Source organism: Vidua chalybeata, unplaced genomic scaffold (assembly GCF_026979565.1).
Source record: "Vidua chalybeata isolate OUT-0048 unplaced genomic scaffold, bVidCha1 merged haplotype W_reject_6, whole genome shotgun sequence".
Lineage (NCBI taxonomy): Eukaryota > Metazoa > Chordata > Aves > Passeriformes > Viduidae > Vidua > Vidua chalybeata.
The window spans coordinates 604,230-618,267 of record NW_026530355.1 but is presented as its reverse complement, the minus strand read 5'-3'; the positions used below and the strand labels follow the sequence as shown (position 1 = coordinate 618,267).

General features: G+C 48.3%; 1 long non-coding RNA gene and 1 pseudogene across 1 annotated transcript; one reads left to right on the top strand and one right to left on the bottom strand.

Moving 5' to 3' along the window:
- Positions 1 to 291: 291 nt before the first annotated feature.
- LOC128783286 (uncharacterized) lies at positions 292 to 1,161 on the bottom strand. The gene is made up of 2 exons (XR_008429055.1): positions 991 to 1,161; positions 292 to 475 (listed from the first exon to the last, which is right to left on the bottom strand). It is a non-coding gene; the product is annotated as an uncharacterized LOC128783286 (long non-coding RNA).
- A 7,807-nt stretch (positions 1,162 to 8,968) lies between these two features.
- LOC128783281 (olfactory receptor 6M1-like) lies at positions 8,969 to 10,506 on the top strand (annotated as a pseudogene).
- The last annotated feature ends 3,532 nt before the right edge of the window (positions 10,507 to 14,038 follow it).

Sequence of the window (14,038 nt, the reverse complement as noted above, 5' to 3'; positions counted from 1 at the left end):
CGCAACAGTGGGGAATTTCCCATACCACCAGAATTCCCCACAATCCTACAGGACAGGCAATAATAGAGAGGGCCCATAGAAATCTAAAAAGGCTCCTTGAACAACAACATAACCCGGACATTACAGTGAGGCCAGCCGAAAGGTTATGTAAGGTCCTGTATGTCCTGAATTTTTTAAACTGCTCAGAAAGGGAGCCTGACCCTCCTATTATCCGCCATTTTCACAATAACACCAGAGCGCAACTCGCCGAGAGGCCACCAGTCTTGATAAAGGACCCAGAATCCAAAGCTATCCAGGGCCCTTTCCCTCTAATAACCTGTGGGAGAGGGTATGCCTGTGTTTCTACAGATAAAGGACCAAGATAGATTCCGGGGAAATATGTCAAGCCATTCGTAGAGGTGCCAGCTCAGCAAGACAACGTGTCCTTGGTGCAAACCACCGAGAACACCTCATCGCTGGACGGAGTTTCCACTGCCTGGAAGAGGAGGAGAAGAAAGACTGTTCCTCCCAATATCGTCACACGTGTCATGATTACTCAAAGATACTTTCCCCTGCTGAACTCTACGTACCCAATTACCCCATCAACCCCTGTGCCCTTTCCTATCCCCTAACCTCCACTTTCCCTCAATCCTTACCCCTTTTCTCTAATTTTATTTAGTGCTTATTTACTAAATAAAAACGGGGGAGATGTAGGAGGAGGGGTTGGGGAAGGCAGTCTAGGGTTGCCATGGGAAATAGCAGTTGTATGAGTTCTCCACCCTCTTTTGTAAGAGAATTGTACCCTCCCCCTGTCCTGTCAGTTATTGTTCAAGTCTGCCCCTTAGCCTAGAATCTTCTCTCTCCACGTTTTCCCTTTGGTTTTTCCACCAAAAACACTCCTTTCCCTTTTCCCCACTGGTTAATGTTATATTTCCCCTCCCTTTAGCCTTCTCCCAATTGTGACCTCATATGCTAAACCCTCCTACCCCTACGCAGTAAAAGAATCCTCACCCCGCCCTTCGGGACTCTCGGAATCGGCCTCCCTTCTGCTTCGTTGTCTCCCTGTCTGCCCCTTCTGCGACCCTTCAATAAACGAGCAGGATTTCAGCAGCCCGAGTGTCCATCCAGTTCTTCTGGCGGACCCTCAGATGTACCAGCTATCCAAGCTTCGTGCCGAGTGGCTACAAGCCCCCACGGCTCGGCGATCATGGAACTTCGTGGAACCAAGGCTCCATTGTTACCGTCCAGAACCAAGGACACCATTGTGAAATCCAGGAACCTCGTGGAACCAAGGCTCCATTGTTACCATCCAGAACCCTAAGAACATTGTGATATCATGGAATCTCATGGAACCAAGGCTCCATTGTTACCATCCAGAACCAAGGAGACCATTGTGACATCATGGAACCTCATGGAACCAAGGCTCCATTGTTACCGTCCAGAACCAAGGAGACCATTCTGACGTCATGAAACCTCATTAAACCAAGGCTCCATTTTTACAGTCCAGAACCAAGGAGACCATTGTGACATCATGGAACCTCGTGGAACCAAGGCTCCGTTGTTAACAGTGCTGAACCAAGGAGACCATTGTGACATCATGGAACCTCATGGGACCAAGGCTCCATTGCTACCGTCCAAAATCTAGGAGACCATTGTGACATCATAGAGCCTCTTGGAACCAAGGCTCCATTCTTTCCATCCGGAACCATGAAGACACTTGTGCCATCATGGAACCTCATGGAACCAAGGCCCCATTGTTACTGGCCAGAATTAAAGAGACCATTGTGACATCATGGAACCTCATGGAACCAAGGCTCCATTTTTACCCTTGAAAACCAAGGAGAGTATTGCGACATCATGGAACCTCGCGGAACCAAGGCTCCATTCTTTCCGTCCGGAACCATGGAGACCATTGTGACATCATGGAACCTCATGGAACCAAGTCTCCATTGTTACGCTCCAGAACCAAGGGGACTACTGTGACATCATGGAACCTCGTGGAACCAAGGCTCCATTGTTACTGTCCAGAACTGATAGGGCCATTCTGACATCATGGAACCTCGTTGAACCGAAGCTCCATTGTTACCGTCTGGAACCAAGGAGATCCTTATGACACCATGGAACTTCGTGGAAGCAAGGCTCCATTGTTACACTCCAGAACCAAGGAGACCATTGTGACATCACGGAACCTCGCGGAACCAAGGCTCCATTGTTGCCATCCAGAACCAAGGAGACCCTTGTGACATCATGGAACCTCACAGAACCAAGCCACCATTGTTACCATCCAGAAATAAAGAGACCATTGTGACATCATGGAACCTCATGGGACCAAGGCTCCATTGTTACCGTCCAAAATCTAGGAGACCATTCTGACATCATTGGGCCTCTTGGAACCAAGGCTCCATTGTTACCATCCAGAACCGAGAAGAGCATTGTGACATCATGGAACCTCGCAGAACCAAGGCTCCATGTTTACAGTTCAGAACAAAGGAGACCATTCTGACATCATGGAACCTCATGGAATCCAGGCTCCATTGTTACCATCCAGAATCAAGGAGACCACTGTGCCATCATGGAACCTCGTGGAACCAAGGCTCCATTCTTTCCGTCCGGAACCATGAAGACACTTGTGCCATCATGGAACCTCGTGGAACCAAGGCCCCATTGTTACTGTCCAGAATTAAAGAGACCATTGTGACATCATGGAACCTCATGGAACCAAGGCTCCATTTTTACCCTTGAAAACCAAGGAGAGTATTGCGACATCATGGAACCTCGCGGAACCAAGGCTCCATTCTTTCCGTCCGGAACCATGGAGACCATTGTGACATCATGGAACCTCATGGAACCAAGTCTCCATTGTTACGCTCCAGAACCAAGGGGACTACTGTGACATCATGGAACCTCGTGGAACCAAGGCTCCATTGTTACTGTCCAGAACTGATAGGGCCATTCTGACATCATGGAACCTCGTTGAACCGAAGCTCCATTGTTACCGTCTGGAACCAAGGAGATCCTTATGACACCATGGAACTTCGTGGAAGCAAGGCTCCATTGTTACACTCCAGAACCAAGGAGACCATTGTGACATCACGGAACCTCGCGGAACCAAGGCTCCATTGTTGCCATCCAGAACCAAGGAGACCCTTGTGACATCATGGAACCTCACAGAACCAAGCCACCATTGTTACCATCCAGAAATAAAGAGACCATTGTGACATCATGGAACCTCATGGGACCAAGGCTCCATTGTTACCGTCCAAAATCTAGGAGACCATTCTGACATCATTGGGCCTCTTGGAACCAAGGCTCCATTGTTACCATCCAGAACCGAGAAGAGCATTGTGACATCATGGAACCTCGCAGAACCAAGGCTCCATGTTTACAGTTCAGAACAAAGGAGACCATTCTGACATCATGGAACCTCATGGAATCCAGGCTCCATTGTTACCATCCAGAATCAAGGAGACCACTGTGCCATCATGGAACCTCGTGGAACCAAGGCTCCATTCTTTCCGTCCGGATCCATGGACACCATTGTGACATCATGGAACCTCATGGAACCAAGGCTCCATTGTTGCCGTCCAGAACCAATGACACCACTGTGTCATCATGGAACCTCGTGGAAGCAAGGCTCCATTTTTACAGTCCAGAACCAAGGAGACCATTGTGACATCATAGAAACTCATAGAACCAAGGCTCCATTGTTACCATCCAGAACTAAGGAGACCATTGTGACATCATGGAACCTCGTGGAACCAAGGCTCCATTGTTACCGTCCAGAACCAAGGAGACCATTGTGACATCATGGAACTTCATGGAACCAAGGCTCCATTGCTACCCTCCAAAATCTAGGAGACCATTGTGACATCATGGAACCTCGTGGAACCAAGGCTCCATCCTTTCTGTCCGGAACCATGAAGACCATTGTGACATCATCGAACCTCGTGGAAGCAAGGCTCCATTGTAACCGTCCAGAACCAAGGAGACCCTTGTGATATCATGGAACCTCATGGAACCAAGGCTCCATTGTTACCATCCATAAACAAGGAGGTTCTTTTGACATCATGGAACCTCCTGGAACCAAGGCTCCGTTGTTAACAGTCCAGAACCAAGGAGACCATTGTGACATCATGGAACCTCGTGGAACCAACGCTTCATTTTTTCCCTGAGAACCGCAGAGACCCTTGTGACGTCATGTAACCTTGTGGAACCAAGGCTCCATTGTTACAGTCCGGAACAAAGGAGATCCTTGTGACATCATGGAACCACGTGGAACCAAGACTCCATTGTTACCCTCCAGAACCTAGGAGACTACTGTGAGATCATGGAACCTCGTGGAACCAAGGCTCAATTGTTACCGTCCAGAACCAATGAGAGCATTGTGACATCATGGAACCTCGTGGAACCAAGGCTCCACTGTTACACTCCAATGCCAAGGTGATCCTTGTGACATTTTGGAAACTTGTGTAACTAAGGATTCATTGTTACCGTCCATAACCAAGGAGGCCATTGTGACGTCATGGAACCTCATGGAACGAAGGCTCCATTGTTGCCGTCCAGAACCAAGGAGACCATTGTGACAATCTGGAACCTCGTGGAACCAGGATTCCATTTCTATGCAGTGAAGCTTCGTGGAACCAAGGAACCAATGTGACACAGCAGGGCTGCATGGAATCAATGGTCCACAGAGATAGTGCCGATCCAAGGAGACCATGGTGATGCTGTGGAACCTCATGGAACCAAGGGACCATTGTGACACAGCAGAATCTCTTGGAATCAAGGCAACCGGCTTACGCTATGGAACCTCATGGAGCCAAGGGGCCACTGTGACATTGTAGGGCCTCATTGGAACAAAGGACATGGTTGATAGGACAGAAGCTCCTGGAAACCATGGGACATTGTGACACTGCAGAGCCTCATGGAACCAAGGAGACCCCTGTGACACTGAGAACCTTATGGAACCAAGCAGCCATTTTCACCCTACAGAACCAAGGAGACCATTGATGACAGAACAAAACCTCATGGAACTGAGGGGCCGTTGTTATACAGCGAGGCCTCGTGGAACCAAGGGGCCGTTGTGACACTGTGGGGCCCCATGGAACCAAATATTCATGGTGACACAGCAGGGCTGCTTGTAACCAATTGTCCATTGTGATCCTGCAGATCCAAGAGAGCGGGTGACACGATGGCAGTTCATGGAACCAAGGGGCTGCTGTGACACACCAAGGCCTCGTGGAACCAAGGAGAGCATTGTGGCAGTGCAGAACCAAGGAGGCCATTTTAAGAGTACAGAACCAAGGGTCCATTGTTATACAGCAGGGCCTGATGGAACCAAGGGGCCATTGTGAAACTGTGGGGTATAATGGAGTCAAGGACAGCACTGGTACTGAAATGTGCTGGATAGAAACCTTCTCACACAGTTCTGAGTATTTGAAAGTAGATATTATTCATTACATACGGTATGGCAGTCATTTGGCTGATCCTACATCCATTTGAGTGCAGTGAACATCGAGTGAAGAATTTTTGCAGACACACTGATTACATATTCATGAGCTATCCCCACTTCCTTTGACATTATTTGACATAGTTGCACCCCTTATCAGAAGTCTTTATGTGGTTCTTTGGGGTCTGTCTCCAACATCCAGTGTCCTTTTTAGATGGCTGTTCCTCAACTCCTGCTTTTGAGTAAGGGCAATATCATTCTTTTGCATAACTTCTGCTTTGTCAGCCTTGCAGAGCAGAGCTGGCATCCTGCTTGTGCTTTGCATGAGTTACATCCTTTATCTGTTTCTCCAAGGTTGTGCTGTTCTGTTCTACTGCCCTCATCAAGTCTCCCCTTTTCTTGAGACTCAGTTCCTTATGGGCACCGGTCTCTCAATATCTCTATTTTGTTTTATAGTGTAGGGCACTATAACACTGAATCGTGATGCAAGCTAAATCCATACAGCAATTATTGTGGTGACCATTATAAACAGATGTTTTAACCAAACCTAGCTGGGTAACCATGAAGGAAATTTGGTCCAGATTTCTTTAAATCCCCAGGAGGTTTCATCTTGAGCTGTGCGTTGAAAGAATTTTTAAACTATAACACTCTGTCCCAAAGTCAGTTCTTTAGCTTTCTGGATGAAGAGAAGAATAGCTGCTACTGCCCTCAGACAGCCCAGCAGCTCTGGCTGACATTGTCTGGTTGCTGTGAAAAGTAGGCACAGCCCTGCTCCAGTCCCCAGGAACTGTGACAGCACTCCCCATGCTGGGTTTTGTCTCTCACATGGAAAAAACAGATCCAATGGGTCCATGGGGTTTGAGAGTCCCAAAACAGGGCCCGCATGAGGGCTCGCTGGAGCTGTGAAAAGGCAGCCCATGCCACACCAGTCCAGACTATAAAGCCCTGCTGAGCTGCCTGAGCTCACACAGAGGCTTTAGCAGCAGCCCATAATTGCTGATGCACAGCTGACATCATCCCACACCCCGAGAAATGCCTGTGACTCTCTCATTGTTCATGGCTGTGGGACTTGCCAAATTGCTTCTTTTCTTTCCTGTCCCAACCTCCTTTGTCCCTGGAGGATTTTGAATCCCAGGTAGGGTTCTGTGCTCTGGACTGTTTGTACTCTGTATCCACTTAGTCCCAGAAAATTCCACAATGCCACAGTCTGATCCCTGAACTGCTGCTGAGTTTCAGTTTCAGAGATGAATGCCATCTCCAGACTGGAACAAGACTCCAAAGAGGGTTCTGATGTTTCCATTCCTCCCGTTCTTTTGCCACTTGGTTTCCATATATCATGGGGGTATTTTTAAACTCCTGGGGTAGAACTGGCCAAGTCAGCCGGGCTCTTCTCACTGTGTTTGGACTGTCCCATTCAGAAGTAAATAGTTCTTGACTTTCACTACTCCAAGAGATACAGAAAAAGCCACTTTCAAATTCTACACTCTCAACCATTTTAATTTTTCACTCTAGCTTGTTAGCAAGGTACAAGGATTTGCTATGGACGGGTGTATATCTTCTACTGTCTCATTTATGGCTCTAGGATCCTGTACCAGCCACTAATCCTCTCCATTTGCCTTCTTAACTGCAAAATAAGGCTAATAAATTTGGATTCATATTCCTTCAACAGGCCTCATTTTATAAATATTTTTTTTACAAATCTAATCTTTCTTTTCTTTTATAAATCTATCCAAGGGATAATAACCCCTTACAACTTTCTTTTCTCAAAGGGTATTGCTTCTGCCTTACTGGTCCTGCTCAGGGTTTCAATTTGTTTCTCACAGGCTCTGCTTTTCTGGGTCACTGGGGCACCTCTCCAGTCCAGACTAGCAGATTTACTGCATCCTCAAGTGATACAGATGGCAGATGGATCACATCTGAAGATTGGAGTGCAAAAACAGAGGCTTCCACATAATTAGATTTTGGAGTAATAACCTGCATTTTGCCATTTTAATCTTGATTTTAGCATTCAGGCTTTCCAATAAATTGTCCAAGGAGAGGCTTAAGTAAATGGAGTAGATACAAAAACTGGGGAGTCACCCATTGTTTTCCTAATTTAAAATCAATGGGCTGGAAAAATGGCTGAGTTTCATGATTCCCTGTTGCACCAATGATTGTTATAGAATCATTACTCAAGTTTCCTTTTACTGTATTTAGCACAGAGCAACCAGCTCCTGTAGCCACTAAAAATCCTAACTCCTCATTGTCCCAGCTTAGCTGTGACCGGATGTTCTGCTGGGAAAGAATCCTCTGGTCCCCTGCAGTGACCATCGGTGATGGCCACGAGAGGGGAGTTTCGTGTTGTACCTGCGGACAGTCCCTTTTCAAACGCCTCTCTTTCTTACAGTGTGCACATTGATTAACAGCAAGTCTCTTTTCTTCCTTCCTCTGCTCTTCTTTGATGAGCCCTCAGGGGAAAGATGGACTGAATTGTGGAATAACTCACTTTGGAAGAGTGTCCTTTGCAACAGAGCCTTCAACTGCATCAAATGTGGTTTCACTTACAGCTGTTCCGATTGCTTCTGATAATCCGCCTGCCCTGTGGTCTCTGGAGTGTGGAAGCATCCTATGGAATTGGAATTTGCTCCATTTTACTCAGCTGTGCAGCAGAAGCTGCTACAGGGGGGGTCTCTGAAGCAGTCAGAGCCTCCACCCAGGGTGGGGATCACTGCATTTATGCACAAGAATCAACCTGGGCACAGCAGGATCTGCTCATCTCTAGGGCTGCCCCGAGTCCCCACCTGGAGAGCTCCCAAACATTTCAGTCCCACAGTTCATTTTGAAGGTGACTCATTTTTGCTCATTTTAGAGTTGGTTCATTTTGAGGGCTCTTGACTGAACTCAGTCACTTGGTTTCAAGTTGATGGCCTGTCTCAGACCAGGCTCTCCTCTGCTCTGTGTGGACAATGAGATGGGAGAGCCCTTGGGCCACCCAGGGGACCGATGACTTCAGTGCTCTGGTTGCACATGAACAGAGCTTTGTTTCACTGCTTCAGACCCTCCCTCTCCTCTTCTCCCCTGGCATTTTAAAGAATCCTATTTTCACAGTCATCTGCTCTGCTCTTCTCCATGTTGAAAAGCAAATCAAAAAACCTGAAAAGGAGAACACCAGTCTTTATTGCATATATTTTTTCTCATACATCTTTTCTTAGCTGTGTATTTTGGTTTCAAAACAGAGTAACTTAATTACTTAATTAATCAGGGATTTGAGACTTGAAAAGTGAGTTTCATCTACTCCCCTGCAGGCACCCAGGAGAATTTGTTTTCTCGAGGCTCCCTCTGTAGCCAGTGGAGACAATAGAACATTTGGAGGCTGGGTACTACCAACTGCCACATAAAACAAAAATTACAAATCTCTTCCTGGCAAATCTTTTCCCTTGCTCTGCACAGGTTCATTTTGGTGCAGACAGGAGACAGCTCAGATTGTGACACTCTGTGTGGATCCATAATAAATTCCAGTCCTCATTTAGAGTACTAAAAATCCAAATTCTACTTGGTCCCTATTCTGCCCTCCCCATTCCTTTCCTGAAGAGACAGAGAGGAAAAAGCTGTGGAAGAAAGCAGAGGGTTGCAAAAGAGATACTTGGGATTGCTTCTTTTGGAAGCAACAGTTCCTCAGGGACTCCTGGTCCAAAGGCAAGTACTGAAAAGCAGAAACAAGGAAGTTCAACGCACAGATTTGGTGTAATTTCAGCGTTTAGTGTTTGTGCTGTAGATGAGAGGTGTTTGGTGCATGGGTGTGACAGATGTTTGCAGTAGGTCTGAGTGAGCTGGGAATTTCCCAGGAATGGGGGGAAATAGCCAATAGCTCCTTAGAATCCTCTGTTCTGGTGAAAGAATTCTTTGGGAGTGTTTGGAGAAGGTAGAAAGAACACAATAAAATCTCTGAGGTCTCTACCTGAAATGGGAAAGAGAACAATCAGGGTGTGAGAATTGTTTGAAGCACAATCTCTGTGCTCTATAGCAAGAGTGCAGGAAAAGAAAGCAGCAGAGAAGGAAGGATAGAAATGTTTGTCCAGACTGTGAAAAGATTCCACTTGGTTTTGCCATGTTCCTGTCTCAGCAGGATGAGCTGGAATTCAGCATGGGACCAGAAAATGAAACAGCAGTTACTGAGTTCATCCTAGAGGGTTTCCCAGAGCTTGATCCGAGACTGCAGGTATTTTTCTCTCGGGTCCTTCTGCTCATGTACCTGACAACAGTGATGGGGAATGCAACCATCATTTTCCTTGTGTGTGTGGATCACCAGCTGCAAAGCCCCATGTACTTTTTCATCAGCAACCTGGCCTTCCTGGAGATCTGCTTTACATCCTCCACAAGCATCAAATTGTTTGTCATGCTGAGAACACTCTCTCACTAAGCAGCTGCTTTGCCCAAAACTATTTCTATTTTGCCCTGGGCTGCACAGAGTTCATCCTGCTCGTTGTCATGTCCTTTGAGCGCTATGTTGCCATCTGCCAACCTTTGCTCCATGCTGCCATCATGAAGCCTCAGCTCTGTGTCCACCTGGTTGTTGCTGCTTGGGTCCTCGGCTTTGCCCTGCTGAGCTACCGGCTGTTCTTCCTCTCAGAGCTGTCTTTCTGTGGCTCCAAGATCCCCCATTTCCTTTGTGACAACTCCCCTTGTTCAGACTGTCCTGCTCTGACACCAGCCTGCTTTGGAAAATAGACTCTGTCTTTTTAGTGTGTATTGTGCTGGGTTCCTTATGTTTGACTCTGGCATTTTACACCTGCATCCTTTTCTGTGTTCTGCATCTTCCAGCAGCCTCTGGGAGGAAGAAAGCTTTGACTACGTGTTCTTCCCATCTCATCACCTTCTCCATTGCCTATGGAAGCTGCATTGCTCTCTACACATGTCCTGCAGAAGATGTTTCCTTGAGGACCAACAGAATTGTAGCTCTGCTCAACACAGTCCTGTACCCATTCTTAAATCCATTCATCTGCAGCCTTCGGAACAAATCTGTGATCCTGGCCCTGAACAAATCCATTGCCAGGGCAAGAACAAAGCTTTTCCCCTAACCATGGTGCATTTCTGGAAAGCCATCCCAAGAATCTGATGTCATCTGTTGCACACTACCAGTGCCTGTGAGTGCAGCCTCCAAACAGGGCTGCCTCAGGAGACTGATGCTCCTGCTGGCTTGTGTCAGGTTAAGAGATAAGAGACTCATCTGCACACCCAGACAGGGCACCAACAATGTCAGGAGAAGAAACTCAGTTCATTCTCTGCCCTGGCTGCTCCCAGGCCCATCACTGGAGAGCCCCCAGCTCATTAAGAGCCCATCCCAAAACAGAGAAGAGCTCAGCGGAACAGTGGCAAGTGGCAATCCAAATTACAGCTCCTGAGCAATGGACACCTTGTCCCAGCTCCTTTCCTGGGACAGCCATCAGCCCTCGCGTCCACCTTTGAAAACCCAAAGTCACTGAGAGCAGGTCACCATTTGGATAAGGGGATTACTGCCCTGGCAACCATCATCAACAGCCCCTGTTGATACCGTCAGTTTTCATGGCAACCATCACCCGTCCCTGTTGCTATGGTCAGTTTCCATGGCAACCATCATCACCAGCCCCTGTGGCTGTGGTCAGTTTCCATGGCAACCATCACTAGCCCCTGTTGCTATGGTCACTTTCCATGGCAACCATCACCAGGACACGTTGCTCTGGTCAGTTTCCATTGCAACCATCATCACCAGCCCATGTAGTTACGGTCAGTTTCCATGGCAACCATCGCATCCCATGTTGCTATGGTCAGTTTCCATGGCAACCATCATCACCAGCCCCTGTTGCTATGGTCAGTTTCCATGGCAACCATCATCACCAGCCACTGTGGCTGTGGTCAGTTTCCATGGCAACCATCACCAGCCCCTGTTGCTGTGGTCAGTTTCCATGGCAACCATCACATCCCCTGTTGCTATAGTCAGTTTCCATGGCAACCATCATCTCCAGCCCCTGTTGCTATGGTCAGTTTCCATGACAACCATCACCAGGACCCGTTGCTAGGGTCAGTCTCCATGGAAGCATCACCAGGACCCGTTCCTGTGGTAAGTTTCCATGACAACCATCAGCAGCAGCCCCTGTTCCTATGGTCACTTTCCACGGCAACCCTCATCCCCAGCCCCTGTTGCTCTGGTCAGTTTCCATGGCAACCATCACCAGGACCCATTGCTATGGTCAGTTTCCATGGCAACCATCACCATCCCCTGTTGCTATGGTCAGTTTCCATGGCAACCATCACCAGCCCCTGTTTCTAAGGTCAGTTTCCATGGCAACCATCATAACCAGCCCTTCTTCCTATGGTCAGTTTCCATGGCAACCATCACTGTTCCTGCTGCTATGGTAAGTTTCCATGGCAACCATCACCAGGACCTGTTGCTATGGTCAGTTTCCATGGCAACCACAACCAGGAATCATTGCTATGGTCAGTCTCCATGGCAACCATCACCAGGACCTGTTCCTGTGGTCAGTTTCCATGGCAAGCATCATCACCAACCCCTGCTGCTATGGTCAGTTTCCATGGCAACCATCATCACCAGCCCCTGTTGCTATGGTCAGTTTCCATGGCAACCATCACCAGCCCCTGTTGCTATGGTCAGTTTCCATGGCAATCATCAACAACCCCTACTGCTGTGGTCAGTTTCCATGACAACCACCCTCAACAACCCCTGTTGCTATGGTCAGTTTCCATGGTAACCATCACTGTCTCAGTTGCTATGGTCAGTTTCCATGGCAACCATCATCACCAGCCCCTGTTGCTGTGCTCAGTTTCCATGTCAACCATCACATCCCCTGTTGCTATGGTCAGTTTCCATGGCAGCCATCACCAGGACCAGTTGCTATGGTCAGTTTCCATGGAAATCATCACCACCAGCCCCTGTTGCTGTGGTCAGTTTCCATGACAACCATCACATCCCGTGTTGTTATGGTCAGTTTCCGTGGCAACCATGACCAGCCCCTGTTGCTATGGTCAGTTTCCATGGCAACCATCACCAGCCCCTGTTGCTATGGTCAGTTTCCATGGCAACCATCACCCGTCCCTGTTGCTATGGTCAGTTTCCATGGCAACCATCACCATCCCCAGCTGTTGTGCTCAGTTTCCATGACAACCATCACCAGCCCCTGATGCTATGGTCAGTCTCCATGACAACCATCAGCAGGACCCGTTGCTGTGGTCAGTTTCCATGGCAACCATCATCACCAAGCCGTGTTGCTATGGTCAGTTTCCATGGCAACCAGCACCAGGACCTGTTACTATGATCAGTTTCCATGGCAACCATCATCATCAACCCCTGTTGCTGTGGTCAGTTTCCATGGCAACCATCACCAGGACCCGTTGCTGTGGTCAGTTTCCATGGCAACCATTATCATCAGCCCCTGTTGCTATGGTCAGTTTCCATGGCAACCATCATCTCTCTATGTTGCTATGGTCAGTCGCCATGACAACCATCACCAGGACTCATTGCTATGGTCAGTCTCCATGGCAACCATCGCATCCCCTGTTGCTATGGTCAGATTCCATGGCAACCATCACATCCCCTGTTGCTATTTTCAGTTTCCATGGCAACCATCATCACCAGCCCCTCTTGCTATGGTCACTTTCCATGGCAACCATCATCACCCGCCGGTGTTCTTCTGTTCATTTTCCATGGGAACCATCACATCCCCTGTTGCTATGGTCAGTTTCCATGGCAACCATCATCACCAGCCCCTGTTGCTATGGTCAGTTTCCATGGCAACCATCATCAGCAGCCCCTGTTGCTATGGTCAGTTTCCATGGCAACCATCATCACCAGCCCCTGTTGCTATGGCCAGTTTCCATGGCAACCATCACCACCAGCCCCTGTTGCTATGGTCAGTCTCCATGTCAACCATCAGCACCAGCCGGTGTTCCTCTGTTCGGTTTCCAAGGCAACCATCACATCCCCTGTTTCTATGGTCAGTTTCCATGGCAACCATCATCAACAGCCCCTGTTGCTATGGTCAGTTTCCATGGCAATCCTCACATTCCCCTGTTGCTATGGTCAGTTTCCATGGCAACCATCCCCAGCCCCTGTTGCTGTGGTCAGTTTCCATGGCAACCATCACCACCAGCCCCTGTTGCTGTGGTCAGTTTCCATGGCAACCATCATCACCAGCCCCTCTTGCTATGGTCATTTTCCATGGCAACCATCACATCCCCTGTTGCTATGGTCAGTTTCCATGGCAACCATCACTGTCCCTGTGGCTGTGGTCAGTTTCCATGGCAACCATCATCTCCCCATGTTGCTATGGTCAGCCGCCATGACAACCATCACCAGGACTCATTGCTATGGTCAGTCTCCATGGCAACCATCACTAGGACCCGTTGCTGTGGTCAGTTTCCATGGCAACCATCATCACCAACCCCTGTTGCTATGGTCAGTTTCCATGGCAACCATCATCACCAGCCCCTGTTGCTATGGTCAGTTTCCATGGCAACCATCATCACCAGCCCCTGTTGCTATGGTCAGTCGCCATGTCAACCATCATCACCAGCCCCTGTTGCTATGGTCAGTTTCCATGGCAACCATCATCACCAGCCCCTGTTGCTATGGCCAGTTTC